The sequence below is a fragment of the Lactuca virosa genome, chromosome 3, assembly GCF_052849685.1.
Source record: "Lactuca virosa cultivar CGN04683 chromosome 3, Lactuca_virosa_CGN04683_v6, whole genome shotgun sequence".
Lineage (NCBI taxonomy): Eukaryota > Viridiplantae > Streptophyta > Magnoliopsida > Asterales > Asteraceae > Lactuca > Lactuca virosa.
In genome coordinates this window covers 48165699-48175969 of record NC_136428.1, presented here as the reverse complement: position 1 = coordinate 48175969, position 10271 = coordinate 48165699, and the positions used below count along the sequence as shown (strand labels likewise).

Below are 10271 nucleotides of genomic sequence, written 5' to 3'. Positions count from 1 at the left end.
CACAGGCAAAGACCACGAAGACGCTTACAAACACTTGGACGAAGTCAATGATGTAGCTGATTATTTCAATGTTCCAAATGTGCCTCGGGAAACTCAGCTACTTCGCATGCTTCCGGTTACTTTGAAGGGTGCTGCCAAGGATTGGCTCAAGCCATTGCCCCCAGGATCTATCACTACATGGGCCCAAATGAAAGAAGAGTTCATTGATCAATTCTGCCGCCATCCAAGATATCCAAGCTAAAGAAAGCCATAGCTAACTTTGAACAACAAGCTGGAGAATCACTATATGAAGCTTGGGAGAGGTACAAGAGCCTGCTAAGGAATTGCCCACATCATGACCTCAATAGTCAACAAGAAGTCTCCATCTTCTATGATGGAGTAAATGTTACCACTAGGCAATTACTTGACTCGCAAGGTCCACTCACGAAGAAGGCACCCCCAGTGATAAAGCAACTAATTGAAGAATTCTCTAAGCATTCTAGAGAATACCACAATCCAAGAAATGATGTGACGAGGGGGGCCGCTTATGCAGCTTCAGAAGACTTGTCAGCAGTTATGGCTATGCTAAAAACCATGGATAGGAGGATGGATAAAATAGACCAAACGATACATGCTATTCGGGTGGGTTGCGAAAATTGCAATGGGCCTCACCTTACTAGAGACTGCGACTTGGATGAGAATGGCAACAAAAAGGTGCAAGTTTGTTACTCAAGTGGGGACCGATATGATGAAGATTGGCGTAGACCAAAGAAAGAGTGGCTCCCTTATGACGAGTACAAGAAGGCTAAGGAGGAGAAGTTCAAGCAAAAGGGAATGAGTTTTTACCAAAAGGAGGAGCCATCACAAGAAAGAAAACCAAGTTTGGAAGAAATGCTTACCAAATTTGTAGCTGCTTCAGAAAAGAGACATAGTGATCATGATGCTGCAATTCAAGAAACAAGGACCATGCTTAGAAACCAGCAAGCATCTATCCACAACATAAAAACGCAGCTAGGGCAACTTGCTCAACAAATAAACCAAAGATCACCGGGCGAACTTCCTAGCAAAACCGAAAACAACCCACGAGGCGCACACATAAACATAGTCACAACAAGAAGTGGGAAAATAATCACTCCTCTGGCCCCTATTCAGAATGAAGCACCCAAAGAATCACAGAAGGAGGAAGCAGAAAATCAAAATCTTCAATCTGACAGCTCTACTCGCCGAGTACAGAATATGGACTCGGCTAGTCCACTGCCAAATCCGAACAATCAGACCCCTGAAAAGTTTTACCAGCCGCTATTGCCATACCCAGCCCGAGCTAAGAAAGTGAAGCAGGAAGAGGAGTACCAGAAGTTTCTAGATCATATAAAGGCTCTTCAAATCAACATACCCTTCATCGAAGTTGTCGCACAAATGCCCAAATATGCAAAGTTCCTTAAGGAACTTCTCACTAATAGAAGGAAGATAGAGGAAGCGAAGAAGGTAGTCCTCAATGAGAATTGCTCAGCCGCCATGCTCAACAAACTACCAAAGAAGAAGGGTGACCCGGGGAGCTTAACTTTACCTTGCCAATTTGGCAATTTGGCTACCACTCATGCCTTGGCTGATTCAGGAGCAAGTGTAAATTTAATGCCTTATTCATTATTCAAGAAGCTGGATCTCCCGGAACCAAGACCAATTCGTATGGCGATTCATTTAGCTAACAAGACAATCACTTTCCCAAGAGGAATATGTGAAGACTTAGTGGTCAAAGTGGACAAGTTTGTATTTCCCACTGATTTCATAATTCTAGACATGGAGGCGGATCCTCAAGTCCCAATCATCCTTGGAAGACCCTTCCTCAACACGGCAAGTGCTATAGTAGACATGAGGGACTCGAAGCTCACTTTGCGGGTAGGAGAAGATTCAGTCACATTTGGGGTTGATCAAGCTATGAAGTATGCACAGAATAGTGACGGCACGGCATTCTCAATTGACATGCTTGATGAATTATTGGAGGAATGCATAAGTGAAGATTCCAACAAGTTCACAATTTTTGATGAAGAATTTGATGCAGAAAAAGACTTAATGGACATCGAGAGGCTGCTGGAAGAAGCTGAGTTTGAAGAATTGGTGAGGCAATCTGACACTTCAACTCGCCGAGTAGGGCCGATCCACTCGCCGAGTCCAAGCGAAAAAAAAAACAGAATTCGTAAATTCAGCTACCAACTCGCCGAGTCCCTTACCTACACTCGGCGAGTACAACAAACAGAACCCAAAAACTGAGCTCAAAAAGTTACCAGAACATTTGGAGTATGCCTTCCTTGAAGATGGCCATCAAAAGCCAGTCATTATAACCTCTGACCTTTCCAACTCTGAAAAGGAAGAACTAGTGCAAGTTTTGAAGAAGCGAAAACGGGCCATAGCATGGAGCATTACCGACATCAAGGGAATAAGTCCCTCTTATTGTTCACACAAGATTAACCTGGAAGAAGGAGCAAAGCCGGTTGTGCAGCACCAAAGAAGACTAAACCCAAATATGCAAGAGGTGGTCAAGAAAGAAGTGGTCAAGCTTTTAGATGCGGGGATTATATATTCCATTTCCGACAGCCCGTGGGTGAGTCCGGTTCAAGTGGTGCCCAAGAAAGGAGGGATGACGGTCATAACCAACGAAAAGAATGAGCTTATTCCGACACGAACGGTAACCGGTTGGAGAGTGTGCATCGATTATCGAAAACTAAACGATGCCACTCGTAAAGACCATTTTCCCTTACCCTTTATTGATCAAATGTTAGAAAGATTATCGGGCCATAGTTATTATTGCTTCCTAGACGGATTTTCGGGTTATTTCCAAATACCCATAGACCCATTGGACCAAAAAAAGACCACATTCACTTGCCCAAGTGGGACTTTTGCTTATCGACGCATGCCCTTTGGGCTATGCAATGCACCCGCAACATTTCAAAGGTGCATGACAACCATATTCCACGACATGGTGGAAAAATTCATGGAAGTCTTTATGGACGATTTTTCTGTTTTTGGATCTTCCTTCCATGATTGTCTCACAAATCTTGACCTAATGCTTGCTAGGTGTGAAAAGACCAACTTAGTCCTTAATTGGGAAAAATGTCACTTTATGGTTAAGGAGGGTATAGTTTTGGGCCACAAGGTTTCCAAATCGGGAATTGAAGTGGATCGGGCAAAGATTGACACCATTGCCAAATTACCTCCACCAACTAATGTGAAGGGTATTAGAAGTTTTCTAGGACACACGGGTTTTTACCGGCGTTTTATCAAAGATTTTTCTAAAATAACTAGACCTCTAACACAATTACTCCTAAAAGATGCACCATTTAATTTTACTAAAGAGTGTTTAGGGGCATTTGAATTTTTAAAGGAAAAATTGACTAATGCCCCGATCATTGTTGCACCAAATTGGAATTTACCATTTGAAATAATGTGTGATGCTAGTGATTTTGCATTAGGAGCTGTCCTTGGTCAAAGGGTTGATAAGCACTTCCGACCCATATATTATGCTAGCAAGACTTTAAATCCAGCCCAAGAAAACTACACCACCACGGAAAAGGAATTATTAGTTGTGGTGTACGCTTTTGATAAATTCCGCCCTTATTTAGTTTTATCTAAAACAACTGTTTTTACTGACCACTCCGCTATCAAGTATTTGTTTGCCAAACAGGATGCCAAGCCAAGATTGATACGATGGGTTCTACTTCTTCAAGAGTTTGACATAGAGATACGCGACAAAAAGGGAATGGAGAATGTAGCTGCTGACCACTTCTCAAGGCTTGAAAACCCGCGATTGCAAGAAGATAGAGTTGGAGATGATTTTCCGGACGAGTATATTATGGTGACTGTGGGAGAAGAACCATGGTTTGCAAATATAGCTAATTACTTAGCTAGCAATTACATCCCAAAAGATCTCACAAGTCAACAAAAGAAGAAATTCTTTTCCGAGATAAAGTATTACTTTTGGGATGAACCATATCTTTTCCGAAGCTGCGCGGATGGAATCATACGAAGATGCATGTTCGGGAATGAAAGCTGGAAAATATTGGAGCAATGTCATAGCGGGCCCACGGGTGGACATCATGGAGCACATTACACTGCTAAGAAGATCTTTGACATTGGGTTTTACTGGTCCATGATTTTTAAAGATGCAACCCAATTTGTCAAAGAATGTGATGCATGTCAAAGAGCCGGAAACATTTCATCTCGAAATGAAATGCCAAAACATAGCATCCAAGTGTGCGAAGTATTTGATGTGTGGGGGATCGATTTCATTGGAACATTTCTCATATCCAAAGGCAACAAATACATATTGGTGGCGGTGGATTATGTATCCAAGTGGGCGGAGGCACAAGCTTTGCCAACTAATGACGGTCGGGTAGTGGTGAGGTTTTTAAAGAAGTTATTTTCAAGATTTGGGGTCCCGAAAGCTCTCATAAGTGACCGAGGCACTCATTTTGCCAATGATCAACTAGAGAAGGTGCTAAGTAAATATGGGGTAACCCATAAATTTTCAACATCCTACCATCCACAAACTAGTGGACAAACCGAAGTGACAAATCGAGCTTTAAAGAGAATCTTGGAGAAATCGGTGGGGAGCAATCGAAAAGAATGGTCGGATAAGCTAGACGATGCACTTTGGGCCTTCCGTATAGCTTTCAAAACCCCTATTGGTACTACACCATATAGGTTAGTTTATGGAAAGCAATGTCATTTACCGGTGGAGATAGAGCATAAAGCTTTTTGGGCTTTAAAGATGTGCAACTTCAACATGGAGGAGCTCAAGAACAACCGGTTAATGCAAATGAATGCTCTTGAGGAACTTAGAAATGATGCATACACTAGTTCTTTGATCTATAAAGAGAAAACTAAGAATTGGCATGACAAGAGGATCAAGGAAAATAAAGAATTTCATGAAGGGCAAAAGGTGTTGCTCTTTAATTCAAGGTTAAAACTATTCTCGGGGAAACTCAAGTCAAGATGGGATGGTCCTTTTCTGGTAAAGAAGGTGTTTCCACATGGTGCTATAGAGCTATTGTCAAAAAATGGCACCCCGTTCAAGGTCAATGGACATAGAGTCAAAAAGTATGAAGAAGGAGTTCCAAGGAATGAAGGCATGGAAGAGTTGATGTTGCTGGAAGGGATTGCAGCCACGTAGAATGGGAGGAGTCCAGCTAATGACTCCTTAAAAAGAAGCGCTTCCGGGAGGCAACCCGAGTTTAGAGTTTGCATTTCTTTTTCCTTTACTTTCTTTTTAATTTCTTAGGATCTTTTTCATTCATCTTCTTCTGGAAATATGTTCTAAATGATTGCTTGAGGGCAAGCAATGCCTAGAGTGTGGGGTGCTGGGTTAAAAATTTTAAAAAATTTTTAAAAAAAAAAAAAATCAATTTTTGTCAAACTGCAAGCTTTACTCGCCGAGTAGGTACGAGTACTCGGCAAGTGCTTGTCTAAATAACCAAAAAACAGCGTAAAAGCATTTGTACTCGGCGAGTAGATCTTTTCTACTCGGCGAGTAGCCAACTTACACAGACGGTATAAAAATCTGAGAAATAAGGGTTTTTACCCATTTTACCCACACACTCGCCGTGCACAGCCTCCTTCAAGCGATTTCTGTGATTTTTGGCTTAATCCTCGACTTTCAAGGGAAAAGATATGATCTTTACACTTAAAAACTCATCAAAGGTTCAAGCTTTATCACTGATTTGCCCCTATTTTGTCTAAATTCGGATTTGGGGGTTTCCTCATATTCTAGGGTTTTAATTTTACCATGAATTAGGAGTTGTAAGGAGAATTTTCTTTTGGTTTAGTGGTTAATGGACTTAGTACAGCAAACCCCTGTGCAAAATTGGGTGTTTTAAGTGACCCATATGTGTTCGACAGTTTCTGGTCCCGATGTTCATCCTACTCGCCGAGTAGGACATGAACTCGGCGAGTAGGAGGCTATACAGATCTGTTTTATTCAATTTTAATTACTGGGTGTTGTTTGTTTGTGCTTTCTTAATGTTGTCATGCAGGTACCATGTCCAGACGAGGTCAGTCTTCAAGAGGGGAAGCCAAGGGGACATCCCGTGGCTCTCGTTCCACCAAATCACATCCAAATCGTCTCAAGCCCGTGCCAAAAACAAGTTAGAGGCTTTAAAACAGAAAGAGATTCATTTACCCAATGCAGTGGATTGGGATTGGATGGGGAAAGTTGGTTTGGAAGAAGAGCTAACACCATATTTGGTGAAAGAATGTAATTTGGGGGATTCAACCATCATATGTGATGGTTGGTTACAGCTTTTTAAAATTCAAGAACCGGTCTACGCTGAATTATGTTGGGAGTTTTTTGCTACCATCTCATTCCGAGGTGGTAGTGAGTACTACAATCCCAATGTAATTTCCTTTTCTCTTGGTGGGGAACTGCGACAATGCAGCATGGCTGAATTTTCATGGAGGCTTGGAATCTATGAGCAAAACACTATGTTGAATGAAGATTTTGAAGTTTTTTTAGAGAATTGCCACAAAGATCTCCCCGAGGGAGTGGTTGCTTCTACCTGGTGGAATACTATTGCTAACCGGGTGTACATCCCATCTACCGCACAGGAGGGTCACATACGTTCACCGATCCACCGTCTCATTCATCGGTTCATTGCCAGCACGATTAATATGCGAAAGGACTGGGACAAGGTCCCGACCCTTGACATCTTTTATCTTTGGAGTATTATTACTCCCGATGTTTTCTGCAATCTCCCCTATCGCGTAGCCAAGTATCTTGCTGAAGGGGCTGTTAAGGAGAAGATGAACTCCAAGATTAATGGAGGGATGTTTGTGACGAGGCTTGCAAGGTCATTTGGGGTATTAGATTTGCAAGAGTCAAGGGCGCTGACGGTCATTTATCCCCCTCCGTTCAACATCGCATTATATAGGAGGGCAAGGATTGTGGAAAAGTTTGGTGATTCCTTTTCTATTCCTCATGCGGATGAGCCGGCTATCCCCGAGGAGCCGGGAAGGCGAATGAGGCAAAGAAGCGAGCGGGTACGGGAAGACCCACCGGTTATTCCGGTGGAAGAAGAGAACGATGGATGGAATCAACTTGAGTACCGGCGCTACTTGGATGATATTGGAAGAGGAGTTAACTATAACAATCAATCATTTGGCTATATCTTCCAACAAATGAACATCGCACCGAGACCTGGACCCGGCTACCCCTACATCATGAGTTGGGAAGAAAGGATGAGGAAAGGAAATGAAGGAGGAGGAAGTGGAGCTGGAGGAGCCGACATGGATGATGAAGAATGAAGAATGTTTCTTTTGTGTTTTTAATTTATTTTCGTGATGTTTGATTTGGACAACTTGTTAAACTTGGATGATTTTATTTCTTGTTAGGACTTTTGGTTGCTTTCACTTTTCTCTGCATTTTTTTCAGGATTGGAAGGTTAGGATGCATTTAGAAGTCTTATGGGTCAAGGTTCAAATAAGGAATGTTCAATTGGGAGTGCGAAGTCTTTTCCATTAAGTTCGAGTCCGTTAGAGTTGGGAGTGTAGAGTGCTTTATTACTGAAGTAATTAGAAAAAGAGTCACTGAATTACCCTAATCCAGCACTTCCGTCGAAAGGAAAACTCAGCGCCTACTCGCCGAGTGCACATATCCTACTCGGCGAGTGCATGGACAATTACACGACTTACTCGCCGAGTCCATCATCATTTTTCGGATTCCGGAGTTGTTTTGGGCACGTTCGTTGCAGTTTTATCCAACTCTTTCATAGAGAATCATTGCTGGAGGTTTCTAGGAGCTGTATCCTACATATTTGAGTCATTTGCAAGTCTACCACACGCGACATGACACCCAAGACATGGATAAGCTGTTCCCATGTTTAAAGTCATTCAAAGATGGAGCTAAATTGAAGATGATCAGCCTCGCCACTGCTATCCCAGGGGAGTTTGTTCCAATTCCCTCTATACTTTAGTATTTTTCTTTATCATGCATAGCATGCAATGGGGACATTGCATGAAATAAGTGTGGGGTAGGGGGTTGGTTGAACCTTAGCAAATTTAGAATCCTAATATCATAATTTAGGTCTATTTTTTTTTTAAAATTTTTTTTTTTTGCACTATTACATACCAAAAATGTTACTTAGGATTTAATTTAGAAAATTTTGGTAAAAAGTAATTAGGATTCCATGTTAGAATTGTGTGGATGATTGTATGAAGACCCAAATGTTTAGTTGAGCCTATATACGTTATAGTGCATTTGTGGCCCCCTTATTCTAGTGAAATCATGGGACAAAAACACAGTCTCGCTTAGCCCGAAGGATGCAATATGTTTAGCATCGTGTACTTGAAATGTATCCAGGAAAATTGTTATCATTAATCAATAAAGGTTGAAGTTGAGCGCCCCTGCTTAAGCATGTAGGTACTGAGTGAAAAAAAAGTGAGTTACATGAAAAAAAAAAGAGAATTTCAAAAGAAAAGTATGAAGAATTTTTGGAGCATCAAAGTCAAATATGAAATTAGAAGATCAAAAATTCCAAGAAATTCAAAAAGTTGAAGATACCAAAAACCAAGCAACAAAGTGGTGAATTCAAAGAGATCAAAGATCAAATGCCAAAAAAATGAAGAATTCCAAAGAGCTCCAATGTGGTATCATACATTGTAATTATCTAGATTATGTATGCTTGGGTTACTCAACCAAAAACACCTTGAGGTTAAGAGGTTTTCTGAGGATGGATTCGGAGGGATGCATAAAATGAGCATAGTTCGGGGTGAGTGGGAGAATGTTTATGAGGATTGTGAGTATTTAGAGTATGGGGGGTTATTAGGAAAATTTTAGACACAAATGTGCGCGTTGCGGTCTTGGCATAATGGCTGGTTTTGACTTGAGTTGTCCTATGTGATTCTAATGTGTTAAAATTCAGTTTTGCTTGGGGGCAAGCAAAAGTCAAGTGTGGGGTATTTTGATATGTGCATAATTAATCATATGTTTAACATATATTTCTATTCATTTTTGGCTAATTATATGCATAATATGGACAAAAGGTACTTAATAATGCTTATATTGTGTTTTCAGTCCAAAAGACATGCTTGGAAGCAGAAAGGAAAAAAGGAGAAGCAATTAGAGACCAAAGAATGAAGAAAAAGGGAAAACTACACACCTACTCGGCGAGTCCACGCATGTACTCGGCGAGTTCATTAGAATGTTCCCGAAAGAAAAGTCAAGATTCCTTACCGAACACGGATTTCACACTAGTACTCGGCGAGTCCACGACCTACTCGCCGAGTAGCCCCTGTTTTGTGATAATTATAAATAGCGGGTCTTAATCCGATTGAAGGACTACTGGAACCTTTGGGGAGAAGCAAGCTGCGATTGGAGAGCCAGAAGAACCCTAGAGAACGAAGATACAACCTAGAATCCAATTCCGAAGAAGATTTGAGGCACATTCTCATCGTTCTACTTAATCTATTGTTTCTCAATTATGGTTAGACAATTAGAATTCGTTTTATTGCTGTTAATTACCTCAATCATGAGCTAAAACTCTTAAACTTCTGTTTGGGGATACAAAATTGATATTATGGTTTGATTAATGGTAGGATTAATTAAATATTGGTGATTTTGTTAATTTTAGCTTGTTAAAGAACCTTGTGTGTGAATGATAACTAATTTTCTGTTAATAGGAAGATAATTAAATAGTATGAACAACTTTTAATTATCAACCCCATATGTTTATGTGACCACTTTATCATATGTCTAGGACTAACGAACGCGAAACTAGAATTAATAAGAAAAATTAGGTAAATTCATGTGTGAGCTTGTTTGATGACCATCAGCAAGAGGTTAACTAAAGGACCAATTTAGTTAGCTATTATAAGTCTAAATTAACCCGAATAAATAATCTAGTGAATTAAATTAAATTAGACAATTGATCACTGTTTGAGTTAGTTTGTTTTCTAAGGATTATCGTAGCGAATGCAAGGCTAATCACTTGAATCGGTAGCCAATAGAAGAATTAGTCCATTGCACTATTACCATAATATCAACCATAGGATCAATTGAGTTGAACTAAACAGAAGTCCCTTTTATTATTAAATTCAGTTAAATCTTTGTTTTTCTAGTTCTTAGCCTAAGTAGTATTAGTAAGTTTCTAGTCTTGTAAAACTAGAGAAAACCCATATTTACTATTTAATTTAGATAAAATTAGTCTTTAGTTTTAATTTACCGTTCCCTGAGTTCGACACTCTACTTACCCAACTATACCACCAAAAGACAGGTTCACTGCCTTTGTGTGCTTAATTTATAACTC

General features: G+C 40.4%; 1 non-coding gene across 1 annotated transcript; it reads right to left on the bottom strand.

Moving 5' to 3' along the window:
- Nucleotides 1-234: 234 nt before the first annotated feature.
- LOC145167935 (small nucleolar RNA R71) lies at nt 235-341 on the bottom strand. The gene has a single exon (XR_013741535.1). It is a non-coding gene; the product is annotated as a small nucleolar RNA R71 (small nucleolar RNA).
- Between the last annotated feature and the right edge of the window lie 9930 nt (nt 342-10271).